General features: G+C 40.8%; 1 protein-coding gene across 1 annotated transcript in view; it reads right to left on the reverse strand.

The window, feature by feature from the left end:
• DCBLD2 (discoidin, CUB and LCCL domain containing 2) overlaps window positions 1-22,020 on the reverse strand; it is a 243,216-nt gene that overhangs the window by 144,321 nt on the left and 76,875 nt on the right. Inside the window, exon 2 of the mRNA XM_075034251.1 lies at window positions 8,362-8,458. The gene's annotated coding sequence lies outside the window, so the exon portion shown is untranslated. The remainder of the gene's footprint in view (window positions 1-8,361; window positions 8,459-22,020) is intronic.

Consider the following 22,020-nt stretch of genomic DNA (forward strand, 5'->3'; position numbering starts at 1 on the left):
GCTATCACAAGACTATTTTTTTAAAGTGGTAAGCATAATCATCTCTCTAAAAGAAGACTTGTAGCCAATATATTTGGAGGGTTTTTTTGCAGGCTTCTCGCATTATACAGCCCTTTTCACTGACTTTCATGTTGAGGAGAGGTGGAAGGAGGGAGAGGAACTCAGACAGGGGAGGAGTTGTAACATATCCTAGCAAGGGCTGTCTTTCCCCAATTGCTGCAGCATAAATGCTGTGAAGAAATATGCTAAATTTTGTGGGACAAAGCAAGTTTTAGAAACACGCGATCTCTTCATACCAATTTGTCCTTCTACCAATGTTCTAATTTAACTTAAACAACTCTTCACATTCCATAATGTTCTGTTTGTGAAAAGAATCATATTCTACTCTCAAAATTAATCTCACTAAGCCAAACTAACTCAACTCTTCTAATCTTCCCTCCTAAAACAGGTTCTTTACTTCCCATTCTATTTACCAACTTTCCTCTACGTGTCTTCCAGTGTGAATTCATCTTCCTGGAGCACAGATCGACTTGAATTCTTCACTAATGCCTTGTACAACGGCATGCAAGGAGACATGCTGTGTTGATTGGAAATGCTTGTCCTAGCTCCATCCACACAGTGCTTTTTTAATGACTCACTGTGACAACTGACAGTCATCTTTAGACTAGCATGTCTGCCCTCCTTAGATGTTCTGAACTAATGGGCATCCTGCTTATAGCAGGAATTACTGTCAGGCCCTGGGGATGGAATTATAGCACTTGAATTTTAAACTACCCAACAATTAGTTATCTAATCCAATTTAGTCATCTAGATTGTGCGAGTGATGAACTGGGGTCAATTTATCCTTTCCAACAGAAAGGTATCTGAGATAACTGGCTAGAATTGCCCTTAGCAGGAGCCTCTGACTCTCTCAAATGATCTCTGAGAGTATCTAGGGAAGCATTTTAGACTATGCATCTGCCTTTCAAATAGCAACAATTAGATGTTAGGACTCACACTCACAGGATCTGTTCTACAGGGGAATGCAGTTGCTGCCATGATTTTTAGGCACCAAGTTTTCAGGACAGGAATTCACAGCCCCAAGTGAGTTCTTCACTCAGGGAATGGTGAAAAGTTAAGTGCACAGGAAGACAAGCAAGAAGAAACAGTGGGCTGAGCAAGAGCTGCTTAAGCCAGGTGAACAGAAATGATCAAAAGAGAAGAGCAGCTACAGTCCCACCACTTACACAATTATGTGAGAACAGCAGAAATTTCGTGGGTTTAGCTACATGATTGGTCCCTTTTGGTAATTGGGGTTACTGCTATTGTTTTCTTTAGGAAAAAAAAAAGAAGATGGACAAAGGCGAGATCAGTGCTTTATTTCCTATTGTACGCAGCACAAGGAGTGGAACACAGGCTCAGAAAGGAGAAGCCCCACAGGTCCAGGGGGTTTGAGCCCACTTCTGTCCTCTCCCTAGGTAGCACCCCCACCCCCAAGGATCTAGCTGTGACATGGAAACTGCAACGCTGAGGAAAGCCATGCAAGACTGGCAAGGCCAGAAAGTGAGCAAATAGAGAGGACCTGCTTCTTATTTTAATTTCTTGATTGCTTGTTTTTGTCCTGCTCCTGAACGCAGGCACCCAGATTCCTGCTGTGTTTCAGACTAGGGGCCTCAGTTTTTTTCTGGATGTCAGCCCTCAGTTACTTACTCAGCAAAGTTTTGAGGGACGCTCTCAGGCTTCCCTGGATTGCCGGGACTGCAACTCCATTCCTAAAGATCTAAAGAGGCTGCCAGATTTTTAGAGGAAATGAACAAATTTACAGCCTCTGGGGAGTTGAGTGGAAAACCCCAGTTGTTCCACACCTCTTAAAAATCAGACCCCTGTTTATTTTGATGCCTAAGCACGGATTTAAATGTTTAACTTCAGGCTGTGCGCTTGAAAGCTCTGGCTTTAAAACCCCCTTTTAAGTGCTTTGCTTGATGGTTTAGGGTCACCGACTCTCATCCGGCCTTCCCATAACGGGTAATTTCCCCCTCGATGGCTAACGAGCAGCAGACTACCAGCCGGCCAAAGCGCAGCCAGCCCGGCAGGTGGCCGGCAGAGGGCGGCCGGCGAAGGGGCCCGGGGCCGGCCGTCCCCAGCGCTCTGCCGGCACTCACCCGAATTGGGTTGAATAATCCCCATTACTTCTACTTATGAACACCCTCTAGCGCTTACTGGCAGCTGCAAACCTGCCGATGGGCACTCTGTAATGATCCCCCATGTAATTTGTTTTCTTATCGGGCAGCAGTCCAGGGAGGAGAAGGAAGCTCGGTACCAGAGGATGGCCAGGACAGGAGCATCGCAAGACCCTCCCCTGCTGCGTAGGCACCGATAGCTGTGCAAAGAGGGGTACAGGCTGTCAGCTTGGAGTAGCAGGGCCAAAGAATCAGTCTGAATGAGCACCAGTTCACTGGCTGGAAAAGAGTTAGGCCACCTGGAACCAGATAAAAAAACTGCCCGTAGTTTACTTTCCTACTTTTTGCATCCATTGACCTTGCATAAATTCATGATGGCAGAAGCAAGAGAGATGGACACGGGGTATCCATTTTGCTTTTGCCCTGAACACAGAACATGTTAATGTTCTCTAGATCATGTTTTGGCAATAACTGCTTTTAACTTTTTAAAGTAACATCTTATTTTTTCTCAGTGAAACCTGCTGAGCTGGTAGTCTCTAGGACTGAAGCCCTTTATTGAACACAGAGTACTTGCTGGGATGACACAGCCAGAAGTGACGCTGTCCCCTCCCATTCTATACTGCACAAAATGAAGAGGCTGCTGTACTAATGTAGACTGCATCCTATTACAAATAAAAATACTATGTTGCCATCACTAAAGCTGCTCCTAGAACCCCTCAGGGTTCCCTTATTTTTATGACCTGTCTGTAAGCAGTTACTTTAACCCTCTGATGATATTGATAAACTGATATACAGTACTATAAAAGATAGCCTTCCTTTACAATTCTGGATAGTTGCCCATGGACTTGCAGTCCCTCCCTCAGTAGCCATCATAGCATTCCTCTTCAAGTACAATACTCACTATATAAAGCTTACTATTCAGAGCGTGTTTGGATATCATTCACTGGAAATCACCCATACACTCCCTATCAATTCCTGCCTGGGCTTCTTGGTGGGGTGGCTACATTACACTGAGCAAGGACTGAGAAAAAGTTTTCAGGCTTTGAGAAGAACTGGGTTGTTGCAAGAGCTCAGGAATGTCAGAGGCAGCCGGGTTACTACCATACACAAACCCAGAGAGTGCACTCCTGACCTGATACACCTTTTGGCTCTATGGGTATTCCATCTTCTTGTGCCATTTCCTGCAAATTGTGGCTGGTCTGCCTATAGCAGGGATTTTGCTAGAAGATTCAGCTCCTGAAACTCTCACTGACTATAGTTACACGGGATTTGCAGCACCTTCAAAGTCAAAGCATGAATTTGGACAAAATCTCTCAGCCGAAGTCTGAACTTAGGGAACTTCTGGGCTTTCATTACATTGTGGTATTCTTCTAAATAGCTATCCCTTCCTCCCCAGTTCTACAAATCTGAACTCATTCCTAAAACAGTCCCTCCTTGGGCTTCAGCTCTAAATATCCTGTAATTCTGAGCAATCATACCTAGAGTACTGGACCTTGCCTAGCTCTAATCTTACCAGTTTCCCAGAGTGCTTCTAGCAACATCAGCTGGATCTTTATCCTTCAGAGTCAGATTACCATAGCATCATATATCCCGTGGGATTCACTACTACAGCCACAGCTCTCTTCCATTTTCCATATTCCTTCCATCCAAAAGATTTTCTGGAAGGGAAAGAGGTGGCCTGAACACGTAGCCCCAGCTTGGAATAAGCAAGGACAAACTGCTTAGGAAGCATGGACTGGGGTGGTGGATCAGCATTTGTCTTGAATGAATTGGGGGGGGCTGAGGGGGGTGGGCGAGGATGATAAACGAGGAGTTTAAGCCTTTTACTTGACCCAGAGGAGATCTTTTCAATATGAGGACCAGACACCTTATTTGGCACATAGGTAACATCATCCCTTTCCAGAGGACAAGAGATGCTCAAGCCACAGGCTACAGCTTTAGTGAACAATGAACCAACTTGCAGGACCATTACATTGCCAAACTCCCAAATACTCCCTTGCAGAGCCCAGTTCACGTAACAGGTCATTCAGCTTCATTTTAATGAAGTTCTGCCTAGACTTCTGGCCTAGTGCAATAACATTGCTTAAGCTCTCACAGCACTGGTTAGAAGGAAAAAACACAGACTGGACTATGTTATCATCTGTAATAGTATAACACACATTTTTCTTTTGTGGCAGTTTCAACAGCATTTGAAATCTTGCTGTGAAGTCCAAGCAAATCAGAATATGAGACCTTTGTTGAGAACTTTTCGTCTGACATATATGTTTCACAAAAAAACTGCTGACTTCGAGCTCAGAGAATTGAGAAAATTGAAAATTACAGTGTAAAGACACCAAGAATTGCTTTTTTGCTTTGGAGACCTGGGCAGGTTCAGGGAAATGTCAGCATAATAATGCAATGACTTTGCCAATGAGGGCCTACTGGTAATTGTTGATCTGTACTTCATCAGTGGTTTAAGAGCACTGATCCCCCCAGGCCTAACTTCTGAGTTGGAAATAACATAACTTTTTTGTTGTTGTTGGGTTTTTTTGTAAGCAATTTTGTCTCATAGAGGCCAGGCATCATCATCTGCATCTTTGTTGTTATTTTGTTCCAGTGAGTTAAGTTTGGACATTGAGCAATCAAATCGCCAGTGCTCATGAGCTGTAATTTTCAGTTTTCTAAGGAAGATACATGAAATGGAAATTGGCAAACTTGTGATTCCACTTCAGGGTGTCTGGTGAAAATATTTTGGATCAGTAACATATCTGAGAGAAGACTGGAGAATTGGCCAGACGTCCTGTATGTAACATGCCAGAAAAGCCAGAGCAGCATCCACTCACAATTCAAATGCTTTTTAAGGTTTTAGAAAAGTTTAATTAGAAGAGTATTCACTCTTTATGAAGTATGGCTTATGGACCAGGGTTATATAGGAAAGCTGAAATTATCCATTAATTGACAGCTCTATCCTGGGGATTTTTCCCCCCTTCAACATAAACATTTGCCTTGAGCATTTTTTTAAAATTACAGTAGACTAGAAGGTTGCCAAATATTTAGTGGTTTTGTGAAGTTGTTTGGTATTCATGTCTACTACAGTTCTACAGAAAACAGTTCTAAGAGCCTTTTCTTTCACAATATGGCAATCTAGAGAGTGGTGCAGGATAACAAACTTTAAAGATGTGATAAAGAAAAATGTGATTTGAGCTGCTTTTATAATTATCTAAAAAAAAAGAAGCCTTTGCAGAGGCTGGATTCATGTCCTGCCAATATTTATTACAGTGTTTATCATTAGGACAGTGATTTTGCACATGTTAAGTCAATTCCAAAAGACAATGCTGTAATGTTTTCGGCTCTCAGGCTTCCCGCCTTCCTGAGAGTAGGTTGGCAACTGACGGAAGCTCTCCCCTTCCCCACCCTTGTTTACATCCCCACTGGCCCATGGACAGGGACAGCAGAACGCCAGAGCTCCAGCTCTTTGGTTCCCCTCCAGACACATCCCACACAGAGCAAAGGTTGGGCCATGTCTGGCCTTTGAGGGGCATGGGCAAGGGGAGAGGGCGCAAAAGAGGCCTGTCCTGCATTTTGCCCTTGGTGTAATCAGGTGTAAACATAGATAAACACGAGTTGCTCGCTTCTCATTCAGGCAATGTAGAGGTTAGTCACTTTGTAGCGCAGTCTCCAACCCAGAGCTGCACTGACCCACCTTCTCTTTTAACCAAACAGGTGACTTGATCCACCTTATTCAGACCCCTAACTCACTGCTTTTGCTCTGTAACTTCCAAGCTGGTCAGAACTGTAGTCTTAGTGCGGGTCACAGCTACTGGCCAGCTACCATTACATTTAAAACAGCAGCCTAGATCCAATGCCAAGGACATGTTCCTCATCAGCTGGCATCTGTTGCTGGCTGGGCAGGACAGGGTGTGCTCTGCTTTTGCACCTGCACACTGTGGAGCTCTGAGAAACAGTTTCCTGCTGTTCTGTGATGGCTCTTTACTACCTTCTTATTTTATTTTCTTTAAGTGCCAGAAAGGCGCATGACAACAGGCTCACCTGGTAGGCTCTGGTACAATAATTTATACCACTTGAGTGTAAAAGTTAAAATTGGAAGCACTGAGGACAGCACTGAATTTATTTTAAACTGTAGCTGGGATCCCAAATTAGCTATTCTGTAATCCCAGTTGAGTTTCAGGAATGCCTGCCTGGGAAATCCTGCAGACCATCTGAGGACAGCTTTCAGCAACCACATATTGTGTGGAAGAGAGTTTGCCTGGAAAACCTGGAGAAAAGACCCCAGAGATAATGATAGAAGAGTCAGCCCATAGGAAGCGATACAATTCATTACTGTCAGCGCAGTTTTGAATTCCCCGAGGGCCTCAAAGGAAGGCTTCTGTTACGCTACTGCGAATCATCTCACTGGACACTCTTTATGAAATGTCTTAGAGATTTATGGTCACAAATAAGCAAACTTGTTTATTGCTACCTGCATTTCAAAAATCAGGTGCTAAGTTTTTATGTACATACGCTATAAACTCTGTCTTATAGAAAACACCCATAAGCCTTTTGTGGCAGAAATGAAGTGAGAACAGGCTTTGTTTATTTTTATCAAGTAGTGATGATATGCAAAAGCAGCTTTTCTATTTACAGGCCTGGCCTTTTGTTCTCACAGACTGTTTGGAAGGAATATGAAGAGAGGCCAGATTGCAGGACAGACAGCAACAATTCCTCCACTGTCTCTACTGTGAAGAGGTGAAGTATCAGCTACTTACCAAAGAATCACTACTAACTAAAGAATCACTAGTTCACTTTCAGGTCTTAAGCATTTATCCTTAATTAGTATTTACTTGCACATTCAGGAACATGGGAGTGGCCATAGATAACCCTTACATTCACAGTGTTTGACATTTGGTGTTCATGCTAGCAGGCAAAAAAAAAAAAAACAAAAAACAAACCCAAACCCAAAAACCAACACTGACTTCTCTCTGTGCCAGATAGCTACTTGCTCTACTCCCTCTGTGTCTGACTTTGGCTTTTGATACACCATCATTCAGTTCTGCTGTGTCTTTCCTCCTGCTCTGCCCTCCCACCTCATTGCAAGAGCTGACATAAAATGGGACTTCCAGCTTGGCTTGCAGAATTTAAGTGGTCAGTTAAGACCATCCGAGACCTCTGTGTCCAGTTCCCATGCTCTACCAAAGAGCTACCACACTACCACATCTCTCTGATGCAAACTAAACAATGTAATTTTCCACTTGTTAGGTAGTTAGGTTATGTATCTATTTCTGACACCAGCATAAGATTGCTGGGCTTTTTGTCCAGCTAACTCTTTACCACACTGTGGTTTCAACCATGAGTAACTGCCTTTCTGAAAATCCATTTCTGCTTTGGGATCTCAGCAACTTGGTTCTACAGTAAAGAGAAAGTATAGAACTACTGGTGGATTAACTGCATCCTAGCTCAGCCACAATCAAAGAGTTTTTGTTAACACCTAAACATGTTTTGTCATTAGCTGACTAATGTGCATGTTTTGTGCTACTCCCTTCCAGGCTCCTAAAGCCTGGTGCAACTCTTTATACCTAGTGCATAATTCATACTTTGTGACAGATGATTTTTGAAGACACACAGCCAAACCTGATTCAGAAATCCTAACACCCTCTTGAGCTTTACTTCTGTCCACAAACAAAAGAAATATTTGCTGTCAGATGCCCTTATTTGAGAGAAGTTGCATCAGTATTTACATTGGTACAATTCCACATCCTTTACTAGGAATAAGATCAGATATGCAGCAAGCTTCCCCACTGGAGATTTTCCAGTATCTGGAGCAATATGCCTTAACTACTATAAACATCAGCAATGATACTAACTGTATCACATACACAGGGTAAAAAGAGTAGAAAGGGTAAAATTCAGTAATTTTAGGTCTCAATACCTGCTAACACAGGCTATTAAATTAAAATGTAGGAGAATTAAAAGGAATAACTGGCACCATCACGAACACGTGTAAGGCCAAGAGAATAACCTAATACGGATACAATCAGATTATCATAAGATATATGTAATTCAGGGCTTGATGACAGGCATATTCCTAAGAGTTTTTACCTAAGGAACAATGAAACCTCATTTTGAATTCATAAGGACTTGCAAGATTTTGGAATGCAAGCCCCTTTGATATATCTCAAGATTTCTCTTTTTTTATACAGTAAGTCAGGTCTCTCTTACTTCCTACCTGGTGCCGAGTATTTTCTTCTCTTACTGAAGACAGTGGCAATTCAGGACATTCTTCAAGTCCAAGGGGCTTTCAGCACCTCTCAAGGGCAGTACCTCTGTCAACACAAACACAATCTTAGGTTATACTTTAGAAAACACATATTCTGGCAAATGTTTGATCAGAAAACTTCTATGTGTGCCTAAAGTCAGAACACTAATTGCCTATGAATTTTGATCCTTTATGTCAATTAACATCTTAATACTTAAGCATGTCCCTAGTCTTGCCACAGTCTGACACAAATCAGAAAGAAATGCATTTTTTTCCTCCCCATAAACTCTATTCCAGGGTTCATCTTAAAATTTTATGTTCCTCTCCCCTTGGATTCAACAAGTGAAGAGGATCAGCATAAATTAGAGCATTCTGTCTACTGTTGCACTTATTTCAGGATCTGCCACTTCCACGTTATAGATGAAGTTTTAAGCAACAACCTTCTTCTGTTAGCGCTCTTTAAAATATCTGCAGACGTAGGCTATTTCCCAGAAAAAAATGACATTTACAAACGAGTCCTTGTATGTGCATTTGCAGTGGTGCCAATAAAACTCAAATCCTCGCAGCTCTGAAAATGTTTCATGTATTACTGAGACTGCAGTAATGACTGCATAGAGATGTACATCAGATTTTTCATTCTTTCTAAACATAGGCAGCATTTTCCCTTTTCATGTACTTTCTCCCTTACATACTTTTAATATAATTTCCTTCCCCTTCTGTATAACAGTGGTGATGGTAAATCAGTTTCCTAGGCCATGTGGAACAGAGAGAGAATCACTTTCATTCTGAATTCTTTCAACATTATTTCATGTTTTCAGATAACCAGAATTACAAGAAATACAGTTGGATGATTTGTGACAACTGAATAGTATGCTGACAAAAGGGTGATAGAAGTATCTTCAGTCATCACCGTTATAGCATTGGACAACTGGATGAATTTCAGAACCTGAATTCTCAGAGATTTTTTTGTTAACGGTTCTAAATTACATATACATTATGAGGGGAGCTAGATCTCGATTTAGCTAGCTGATTCTAGATTTATCAGAACTGAATTTTGGCAGCTGTGCTCTGTTCTTAAAAATCTCAGCTGTTATATTTTGCTTTTGCTATGTCAAAATTAAAAAGCCAGTCACGGGACTTTTATCCTATACAAAAGGAAAACATTATGCTCTTTCCAAGTTTTTCCTCCAATAAAACATTAATTATTGTCTTAGAAGTATGGAAAAATTATTTTTAAAAGGCAATGTCAGACATTAAATATGCATGCTACATGTACCTCACTAATATAAGTAAGCGTGGGTGCTCACACCTAAAAACAACCCCAAATGCCACCAATCTAAATATAGGTGTGAGTGATTAATAAACCCTCTTATTGCTCAAATACACAGAAAATAAGCCACTATTCATCAAAATTGCAATTGCAAGTTTTCTGAAAACTGTCTCCTAAGTTTAACTTGGGCTACATGTTATTCCTGTACTGTATTATTTACTATTCAAATTCCACCATTTGTTTCATCTTCTCATCCAGCCTGAATGCTTCCTCACCCCAGATTCTGTATTTTCAGAAGTATAATATCTACTATAAAGAGAACCTGAAGTGACACATCTGCCAGTATAGCTATTTCTGTATAAATATCCTAAGGACTCCTTAATTACTGAGGTTTTTGTTATCAGCATAACATTCACTCTGCTAGGAATTACAAGACAGTTTCTCTTAGATAAATCTACAAGTTTTCTCTTACTTGCTTGCACGTGGAAACTTTGCTGTTCTGGGACAGTATCAGGCTCTGGGTAACAGACACTCAAATGCAGCAGATTGAGTTATCATTACAGTCTGTTCCCATGGTTATATAGAGCTATCAGTATATTTTTTCAAGTAACAAAATAAACAAAACATTTACCAGAAAGGGAAAAAATAACAAAAATTACATCCTATCATTTCAGATAGCTGTAACTGCAACTTCCAATTCATTTGTAACAAGATTCATCCAATCATACAGAGGTGCAGAATGCCCTTGCTGGTCCAACAGGAGGAAGGGAGGGCAGGCTGCCTGCAGCTTCAGCTGGACTCCCCATGCTGGGGGCTCCTGTGTGCCTTTATAGCAAAGGAGCTGCAGGTGTGTGCTGGCTCCCAGTCAGGAGGTATGAACAGAAGGGAGCTCACCTGTGAGATGTGCTCAGCAGTCCTGGCTGAGTTCTTCTCAAATACTCCATATTCCTTTTTAAAACAATTTTTGTAAGGGAGAGACAGGGGATTTTCATATATATTTTTTCCCTGTGTCACAAGGCATTGCTGTATGCACGTAGGTTGGAAGTTACGAGGCAAGTCTTGGCAAGGATGTTGTATAAGGGCTCCATGCACTTCATGTTTCACGCTAACTCTCACATGCAACTGTCAGCCCTATGTTTAGCTAGTCCAGCACTGAGGAAAAACAATTGCAACACTGGCAGTACTGCCAGGCTTGCTATTTCCATGTACTGCAAAGAGTTCCCTCTTACATCCACTCTGTCAGGGAATGGGAACAGTTCTTTGCTTTCTGTCCTTATAATCTTGTACAAGAGGTGATGGCTGCGCTGAGCTTGTCTACACCCTACCACAAGAGGGCTGTTAAAGTGCCTGAGATTGGAGATGCTGAGTGTGCTGCTGCACCTGCCTTCTGCACAGTTTTGAAGAGGGAGTCCTTACAGTTTTCACTTCTGTCTATAGGACAGAAGAATTTGTAGCACGTTGGCTATGAGAAAGGATGAAAAGCCAAGGGGTTTCATAATATTAGTATGGAGTTTTTTGGCTAAATGTTTCAAGTTTGTGTACTTAAATCTACATAAATAAGGGAAGTTACTGAGTGTGTTCAGGTACACTTGTTTCAGTATACATTTAAAGATGAATTTTGCTGAATTAGCAAAAATTTAAATGTTTTGGCCCTTCTGAGGGCAAGATTAGGGACACAAAGCTGTCCATTTTGGTAGGTTAAAATAAAAATCTGCTTGCACCACAGCTTCAAAATCTCCACAGTAGCAAGATAGTTTCCATCCAAAACTTAATGAAATTAGAAGGTAAGCGTCCATGTGGACACCAGGGAAATAACAGTTATTTGGCAACAGCTTTCTTGGCTATCAGTCCTCTAGATCAACCTTTAGTTTCCATTCGTTTTCTTTTACCCACCTTAATCAATCACTGACTAAATATCTGAGATGACCATCTCAAACTAATTTTTTGATCATTACAAAAAAATCATACTTGAGATGAGATTTGTTCCTTCTGTTTCAGGCATTGAAAACTGGGCTTGAAAATTTGGTATATAATTGACCTCAGCAAGGAACAAGTCAGGTCCTGCACTGATGGGAACAATCCTGGTCTCCTGGGAAAGGAATGTATGAGACAGAAGTGCCCTTTTATTTTGTGACTATATTTTCTTTAGACAGAGTAGAAAATACTAAATGAGAGACGTTAGGGCATAAATACAAATTCCACAAGACAGAAACAGACAACAAGGTTGATAAGAAAAAACAAATGAATGGAAGTGATGAAAAGTGACTACAGACCAGAAAGAAAGAGAATGGAAAGAAAGAACAGATGAAACCAATAACTTGAAAAGGATCTAAATGTTATGGAAAACAAATCAGTGAAATATCAAGAAGAAAAATAAGTAAAAAATGAGATGCCCCTGAGAACTGCAGGCTGGGGAAAGGAAAGCTATGAACAGGGAGCTATTCAGGAGTAAGTAACAAAGATCAGAAAATGAAGCATGTATTTAAATTGGCACCAACAAGAGAAAATGACTACAAATATGGTGAAAATATTTAATGCCCTGTAAAATACCAGCTTTATGCGTATAACAGGCTGGTTGGTATTAAAATGTTTTTCTAGCTCCAGGCTTCACTTGACATTAAGAATTCTTGGAAAGGTAGGCTAGAGCTCTTCTTTTTCTACTCCAGGCCTTTTCTGAACATGCTAGGAAGTACACGCTGCTTTTTCTGAGCAATCTCATGTGAGTGCCTCACTTTGACCAGCCCGTTAAGCATGCTTCTTCCATACCAACCTAGACTACAGAAGAGGTACGTAATCCTAGAAGAGTGGTCTGACCAAACACAGAACATACCAGCCCGGTACAATTGCTCCAGTAAATTACAGCATTTGTGAATACATGATGATGAGTTTTCCATATGTACCACAATCAAAGTAAGAACCATGACCTAATGAATAGTCTCCTAGTGGGAACTCTTAGTTATTTCTATGCAGTATTTTAAGACCACTTCGTGATTCAATTTCCTATTAAATATGCAATACTTAGCACATATATTTTATCCTTAAAAACCCCTGAGTGTTAGAGTGACCCCCTTGAAAGTATGCTTCACATTTAACAGATAAGAAACCGGGTGAAGAAACCAGTATGCAATTGAAGTTAGTGAGAGGACTCAGTGTCGGGGTCAAGGGCAAATATCAAAGTTCACTTCAGCCTTGACCAAAATATACTGACTTGGGGTTTTTTATATGTGTTCCAGTTCTCTCTGTTGGAAAACAGTCCTCCTGAAAAATGTCCTTAGAATACTGGGATAGAAGTCAGCGAGTTTGGGTGGTTGTTTTTTGGTTGGTTAGGTTAGGGTTTTTTGGTGGTTACGCGGTTTTGAATACAATGCCTGCACTCTGACAGCCATTTGCTTGCTATATTGGTACAGTCAGATTCCAGGGTATGGCATGGTTACGCGAGCTCCTTGGTAAACAGAACATAAAGCACACAGGAAAGGGGAGCTTTCCAAAACTTCACAGAAGCATGTTATATTTTATGTTTTCCTGATGGGTAAACCATTATCCATTTTCGCCCTGAGTTACGTAAAGGCAGGCCTGAAAGATGAGGGCACTAACCTGCAGATGTGCTCTCACTCTCTGTACCCAGGGTGAATCGCTCTGAGAAATAGCTTGGGTTTGGTTTGGTTTTGGGTTTGTTTGGGTTTTGGTTTTTTTTTATAAGCACTGTATAAATCATGGAAAAAAGACCCTGTGATTCTCAGAACTGACATGCATGTAGTTAGCCATGATTTTGTAAAGACAGGTTTTCACCTGTAACACTGGAAGTTGTCCTAAATTTACAAGAGAATTTGCTGATAAAACGCCAGCTAAAATGACCAAAGTACAAAAAATCTTATTGTGGTGTTGTCAGCACACATACAAGGGGCTGCAAAGCAAGGGTCCTTTCTCACCTTTGCTACTACACCAAAACCTGTGGGACAGCGTTTGCAGAAGTGATCAGAAACTGACAGTTTTTACTATGTTGTAGGCACCAAACTTCCAACAGGCACAGCACTTAAGCTAGAAACTGAAGTCAGACGGTGTTAATACTCTTGGAATACAACTTGAAATAGTGCATACACCCAGAAAATTAGCTCCCTGGTTTCTAACCCCCTCCTCCTCCTTAGTGTTATCATAATACTCATAAGGGTATGGCACCCAAAAATCATGAGTATCTGGATAATCTGAGCCACAGTGTATTCTTTTTTGCCACCTATAAATGCTCCATATAAAATTGATTTTTTTGTTGTTTTCTGGACACCCCGTGGTCCAGATAATTCTGTCTGCATGTGGAAACACAAGAAGAAGAAACAGCAGCTCCCTGACAGCCTTACTGATGTATACTGCTGACCAACAATATGTAAAGCAAGTCTCTGATCATTTGCCAGAGTCACATCTGGGTGCAGAGAAAGCAGCAAGATCACAGAAAGAGATTTTTTCTTGTTCCTATTACCTGAATGGATTATGACATGTGTTTTACATTGGATAGGCAAATTGATTCAGATAAAATAAAAGCTTAAATGTAGTCTATTTCTTAAGCCATGCTTTCCTAAGGTTTGTTCAGATTCAGAGAGGTATATCTTACTTTCCTTTTCAAGCCTTCCTGCTTGCTGCCTGGGCTTATCAAAATATTTTCCTAGGGGGTTGACTAGAGGAGAGTTTCACTATTTTTAGCTGTTTCTGCCTCTCTCTAAGTATCATGGGATATCATTATGAGAAAGAAGCTCATGAGTTCTGTGACCTTACAGGTGAGAAGAAGCAGCAATGAGAAAAGATTGTTTAAATATTAAAAATAGATTAAACCCAATTAGGAAAGGTTCATACCTTTTGTTACTTGCTCAGCATTATTTTAAAAGTATGTAAGGAGATACAGAGTCTTCCTATAGGTAAATATTGCACTTGAACTTGGGAGCACTACTTCTATTTGTAGGTTACTGGCCCCAAATCTATTGAATTTGCTTGGCATACTACCAGATGGCTTAATGTGGACTCAGTAGCCTCAGACCAATTCCCTGCCACAAAGCATTCCCATGGCAAAAGCCATTAATGTATTGGGAATGCCGACAGTTCCTCTGGCAACCTCAGCAGTGGAGCCAGAAAGTCACTTAACATTCCATGCCTTCGATTTCTGTGTTTGCAAGTCAGGCTTTGGGCACATGGAGTGCTTTCTAATGCAGATTTGCCTGTGCAAACATAAACTGCTGCTATAATACAAGCCACACAAGAAATAAGAAGATATCCTGTAGTTATATCTTTGCGACTAACACTTATGTGTCAAGAAGGGGTAGCCTGCACCAATGGAGTAAGGAGGGCTCCATACGCACCCAGGCATCCTTGCATAGACCCACAACAAGGCTTACAAAACTGTTCTTTGTGCTCATACTTAAGTTTTGTTTTCTTTTTGGAGCTTAACTCATTTTTATTAAGTTGCTCAATAAAATTTAATGGGATTGGAGTTTCATGCTGTGCTGAAGAGTTTACAATGTACAAAATACTGGCACTGAGAGAAAAAATTACAAACTCATTAAAATATTTAGACATTGTACTGATGCAGCCGCTTTCATTCAAGAATTTCAAAACCACATTCTGATCATTAATCACCACTCCCAGATGCCATGTATAAAAAGTATCACTGAACCAAATACAGATGAGATATAGCAAAGATGCTAATTGACTTGGCTGAGCTCATTTGCGACCTAATCCAAGTATTCTGTTCAAATACATGGGTATTGCTATTGCTGATGCCTTACAATGGATCCAGAGGATTGACTACAGCTCTGGAAAAGAATCGAGGAATTGACACCTCCATCCAGCCTGCTCTGGTCACCATACCTGACCTAATCCCAGAATGAACAAGGGGAACGTGTATTGTAGGTCTATGCTGAAAAAATGGCTTAAAAGTTGTCACTGTATGATTTTATGGTTTTGACGGATCTTCCATTTCTAAGCAGATTTGCCATGTGCACACGCACATTTTTCTGTGGTTTCTTTCTTTTTCATATATCATTCTGGTAGTAATTCCCCAAGCCAGGTACCCTGAACCTGTCTGCAACCTGATAAAGGAAAAAAGAGTTGGCACATATCTGTGAGGGCACAGTTCAGCCTGGAGCCCCACTAATGTTGCAGACTGAAACAAAGAGATTCCTCTGGCTATAAGCCTGAGCTAAGTCTGCATCTCTAGTACTTAGGGACAGCAATCTTTCTGTATGAAGTCTGATACAGCACCACTGACAGGAAGTAAAATCCTTTCCTAAAAAAAGGAAGTAAGCCATTTTGACCACCATCCTCTAGAGAGCTGTACCGGGGTGGAACAGTGAGTCAGTTGTGATAGGATGCCATTTGCTCCAAGCAGGAAGAAGGTGAAGGCAGGTTTTTTGGTAGTATAGGTGACACCACACTTTCTGGGTAGCATGATGCTGAGGTTCCTGTAGTCATCATGTGTTGCTCCCTATTGCTGACAGGGATACAACAAGGTAGTAACTGACAGGTTAGATCCAGGAATATGGCTGCAGTGCTTCAGATGCATGTGGACCTCCCTGCATGGACCCACAACAAACCTTGTTGGGAGACCATCCTTAATGCTCACATTTCTGGAATTTGTTTACTGTTCTGTATGCAAAGCATTTTTTTTTTAAGCATGGGGCACCTGTACATCTAAATGGCTTACTTTATTCTCAGACTTGTTTGTGGTAAAGATGTTACAGTCCAAGACAGAGTCCAAGGAGCACTGCAACAGCAGCTAAATGCCCTCTGGGGAAGCACACACTGCAGGGTGAACCCACAGGTACCATGTCACACACTGCTGCAGGTTCTTTCTGTGCCAAACCTTCCCGGGACAAGCACACATTCTTCACAAAGATGCTGTGTATTTCAATTTCCATCCTACATAAATTTTCAATATGAAGTCAAGAAATCATGTGCATGCATTACCCAAATTCTTACAGACCATTTCACTTCTTGGAAAAAACCCAACACAGTCTGAAATGGGGATTTTTTTTTATTTTTTTTTTTAAACTTTGCTCCCCTTTCTCAGTGACTTCTGCTGGAATGAGGAAAACAGCTAGTCTTAGGAGGTCAAGATTTTATGCTAATCTGTCATACAAGGTGTAAAGCATGTAAATGTTGTTCCAGAGGACTCCTTCAGAAGCTGTTAATTCTGATAATGTCACTGTCTAAGATCTGGTCAAAACTTACAGATTGCCCACTGTGAAAACCCATGGGAAACTCATACCAGAAGAATGGCTGCTGGTGCAGCAATGCTCCTTTCAAAACAGAAGTGAGAGCCAATAGGTTGATGGCATCTGTTCTTGACTTAAGACAAGTTTATTATTTTAAACTGCTTTTGAGAATTGCCCTGCATTTTAGTTGGTAAAAATAGCAAGCTCTGCAAAGACACGACATAAGAATTACAATAAATAACCCATTTTAAAATCATTGGTCTTATTGTTCCTTCACAAGTCTAAAACCCAAGGAGAAATTTGCTTAGGGCCATGGTATCATTCACACTAGTATCCAAAGCATTAACAAAATAACTATGTTTGTGTATTTGTAAGTAATTTAGCCTTAGTCTGAGAAAGCAACTCCTAAATGCAAGAGGTTCAGGAAAAGGCGGTTAAGAAGTTACTGCCAAAGACTCACATGTAACAAATGCCCCTCTGTGTTAAAAGTGTATTAAGTAACAGCAAGACCTTTCTGTTTTTGGAAACTGTAATTTTCATCTAGCTATCAGTTCCTCAGAGATTATTACAGATGATCTTTGGCCCGCTCAATGGGACTCATGGTATGTGCTTGTGCCATCAGAAACAGGCCTCTATGATAAATGCTGTACCTTGAACTGAACTTCACAAGCAAACTGGGGTCTCTTCAAAGTGCAAGGAAAGCACCGCTGTAGTTTTCACAGTCCCTCACACTGAACCTCACAGAAAATATCGCTGCATCCAGAAGGATCATGTAAGAGAGAGGTTCACAGATCTCATTTCTACTGTGTATTATCAATTGCTGTGTATGCTAAAGGTGTTAGGTGATGAGGATCCTGCAATGAGATACTCTGCTGTTAGCTTATTTTGCCAACCAGATAATGTCTTCCCAGCTCCTATACCAGAACACACAAGTCCTCCTCAAACTTTGTCAAGGCTTTTATGCAGCAGAAGGATTAGGAGTCAAGGACAGAAAAGGAAGTTACAATTTGAAAAAAAAAAAAAAATGCTCAGGAGAAAACATAGCTGATGTGCCTCTTTGTTGTTGTGAATCCAGTTGTATAACATCTTCTGAATGCAATTGCCATGCCATTTCTGCATGCCAAGAAAGAACTGCAGTATGGACACAGGTGGGCAAAGGAAGGACTAATAGATCTACTGCCGTGCAGGTTACACATGCAAGAGCAAGGGATGTTGTTCTTGCCTTTTAGCAGGAGGAACAAGTGCAGCTCCCACTTCTGCTTCACTGACAGCAGTTAATGGGTGTTACTCTCTGTAGATTGTTTTGGTGTCTAGACAAGACACCGATGCAGAGCTCCAGGGAGATTTTTTTCTTTTATATTTCTTCATCTTCTTAGATATTGCATAACTTTGTGGCTGATGTAATGGAACAACCACAGGACAGGCAAACACTGACAGCTCCACCACACCATAAGGCACGAAGAGTCCAGGTCTACAGGTAGAGTCAAGTATTGTGGCCCATGATCAGTCGGAAGCCAAGAACAAGGGAATTGGAGATAAGTAGGGTTTAGCATAAGGCAAACCCCTTATACTTTGTCCTCCCCAGTGAGGACAGTTATCATACTGCAGTGCTGGGATTATCATATGAGGTAGGAAGGCCTGACTCAGACCATGCTAGCTGAGCAGGACCTGTAGCACAGAGGTAAGAAAGAAGAAAAAGAGGACCAGGGAGAAACTGGCCAGACTCAGGGTTCATTGCTTCACCTTACTGAGTGTCTTCTGTATTTGTAACTACAAAATGGTGCCAACTAGACACCAGGGTCAGAACTGGAAGGGATGTGGCTGACTACAGCCAGCTGCAGACCCACATGTAAATGCAAGTTCTCATACTCTGCTACCAAAAGCATCCTGGTATATCTTTAGTCTACACAGCTGCACCATCTTTCTCCTTCAGACAGAGAAAGCAGACAAGTTACTTGATTCCTAAGAGCTACAAGGCATGTGAGAATCCAGTCCCAAATCTTTTGATGATGCTCAGGCAATATGAAGAAGCCTTGAAGTGAATTTAACTTACACTGATTCTCTGTGGCCCTTCACTCTACCAAAGGAGAATAAAGTCTCCCTAGATAAATTAGGAATTAGGCCTATAATGGCTCTGAATTTCTTCTGGAGTATTGGTTTTTGAAATCTTCTTAGGAGGGCAACGAAGGTCCGTGATCACTACTGGCAGGACTATAGGATAAAACAGACTGAACAACCTACTGCCCAGCAAGATGGTGGATGAAGCTAGTTTTGCTCCTACATCATAAATCCAAGGCAAAAGGCAAACTCTGAATGTATCAGCTGAAAGAAGGATGAGTTTTAGGTCTCTTTTATAAACAGTAAAAAAATTCACAAAATATGTAGAGGAAAGTTATGATTACACATGATTATATGCATCACAAAAAACTTCAGATAAGTGTACTTCTTATTCAGAGGTGGAGCATAAGTAGCAAGCAACAGGAGGCAGTCAATATTCGTATTGAGACTTCAAATATTAATTGACAAATTTATACTTGGGGAGCTTTCTTACCTCCTTCCCACCTCTCAAAACAGAAATACATTCTCAACCTAATGTCAATGTTACTTACAACGAGGAACTTGAATCAAGTAAAAAATAAGTATTTTTATGCCAACATCAGTGAAAAATAGGTACTTTTCAGTAAAAAATAGGAGCTTTGAACTCTGTAAAGACTTGTTTTATCAGTTGTTGCCTGGGAGGACTATACTATGATGGAGTTAATTTTATCACAGCTTGAATGAAACAAATATAGGTCCAGTAGTTCCATGGCAGGTGTCAGCTTTGCCAATATACTACAAATGTGATGCACTGAAGCATTGCCAGAGCTATAGCCTTTTGTATCAACTATTCATGTTAAAAGGTCCTGGAAACAAACCTGCCTTTTGCCATTGTATCCCTGACACTATTAAAGCCAGGCAGAGAAAAAGTGAGGGTGAGGTTATTCCCAGGCTAAGTGAGCTGGATGATTAGCTCCTTTGACTGCTGAAATCCCAAAACAACTCTTTGACTGAAAGGCAACAAATATTTGGAAGGGATCCTGGCTTGGAAACTGATTTTCCTCCTGGAATTACATGATACTGAAGAGATATTAAAAGGGGTAAAATTCTTTATATTATGTGGGAAATCAATCCAAACATTTAGAAAATCTAAAATACTTTTCAGTCTGAGCTTCAGAAAGAAATTGATAGGCAAACCCTTTTACAATTGCCCAGAATACCAGTGGTTGATTAGACACTACTTGATCGGCCTGTGATTTAAAGGAAATCACAAACCTCTCTATAATTAATCAACTGGGAGAGGCCACTTATACTCAGGCAGAAGTAGAGAAGGTTCAGTGCCCTTGTATTAAGCTAGAAAACAAAAGAAACCATCAGGATTCGGAGATGGATTTGGCCCTAGGTGTGTACTGTAAACAGCAAGGAGAAAAACAGAAAGAAGGAGACAAACAGCATGGCAAAGCACCAGCTTTTTAGATTGCAGCTTGCCAGAAAGACAGGCATGGAGCTACAGGCCAAGTAACTGCTTTTGTTCAAATATGGTTAGATGAACACAATCTGTGTACATCCTTTATGCATAAGAAGGACTACCTCAAATGTGTACCCTACCATCATCAGGTTGTTTTTTTTCCAAATGGAAATAACATGTAGGAACTTTTTATTGCCTAATTGCTGGCATTTAAAAAGGGATATCAACTTTCCTTGCAAAAGGAAATAACTTTGTTAATTCTCATTTTCCCCACAAGAAACTAATTGTAAGATGATATGGTTAGCTATTTGGTTAAATGCCTACATTAAAACAGGGGTATGAATTCAGACAGCTAACAGTCTAATATATTACATTCTGTATTGAACATAACGAAAATGACAAACCTCCTCAAAAACCTTCAGATTATAATCAGAGCAAGGCTGTTGAGCTCTGCTCCCAAAACAGTTTGCAAACAATAGCGATATCCACAGACCTAATAAAAGCTGTTAGCAAATATACCGCACATCACCTATCAATGCAGCAGAAGGAAATAAAGTGAGAACATAATAAACCAAAATCAGCCAGTAGATTTGACTGGAATACAAGTGAAAGGCATCACACCACACAACTAACAACTCACAGTAAGGGTTAAGTGTCATGCAAGCATTTGGAACTGAGTATGGGGAACACAGAAAAAAAATGTATTCAGTAACTGGTCAGTTGGGGGGTTGACCTGGAAATTAATGAGACACAATAAAGGACCCTTGGTGTCATTTTTGCTGTCCCTTTTTGGAGCAGGAACTGGGAATTGCTAGCCAAGAGAAAGCCTGCCCCTTCAGATAACCATTGGGTTGCTCAGAATATAGTGTAATTATTTATAGGGCAGCTTTCTTAGATGTTCGCAAAGTTCAGTATAGACCATTAAGAAACAGACAATACTTTAATTGCTACAGTGGTAGCTCTAGTATAAAAGGGGCCAACCACTCACCACTAACACAGTGCCAAAGGGTAAGGATAAAGGAAAGGTGGTTGTGGCCAATCTTTGTGAAACAGAGTAATTATTAATGTGGAAGTGAAATGATGGAAATGGCTTTCCCTGCTACTTTTCTTTTTTCACAGTGCCTTGAGATGCCTTCTTAGTTTCCTATATTGTGCCATGGAGATGGTTTTGTTTGGGTTTTTTTGTTTATCCTGTTTCCATGTTCCCCAGGGAGAACAGACAGGTAGGCCTTCTTACCCAGTATCAACGGATTCCCCTCTACCATAGCATTTTAAACAGGTGTAATTTCTTTCGGATGTTGACTCTTCCTCATTTTTTCAGTCAACAAAAGGCATATCCTGTTGACTATGTTCTACTGATTCTATGCATTTGAACTTTCCCTAAACCTTCCTTTCTAGGGAAATTTCTAAAAGTGTGTGTGGCAGGTTCTTTAATTCATTTTTAGCTGTAGCACAATATTGTATTTGGCTGCCCGATTAAGACTAACATTTACATGACATTTAGGGCGCACTATTTTCTAGACTATCTGTCATGAGTTGATGGACGGCAAAAAAGCCTGGATGTGAAGTCTTATATATTCATCTGGAAGAAGGGAGTGGGGCTGCTTGGACTGGAGGGGGGGAGGAATCTGGGACTTAGACAACCCTATTCTCCTGCG

This window comes from Buteo buteo, chromosome 8 (assembly GCF_964188355.1).
Source record: "Buteo buteo chromosome 8, bButBut1.hap1.1, whole genome shotgun sequence".
Classification (NCBI taxonomy): Eukaryota; Metazoa; Chordata; class Aves; order Accipitriformes; family Accipitridae; genus Buteo; species Buteo buteo.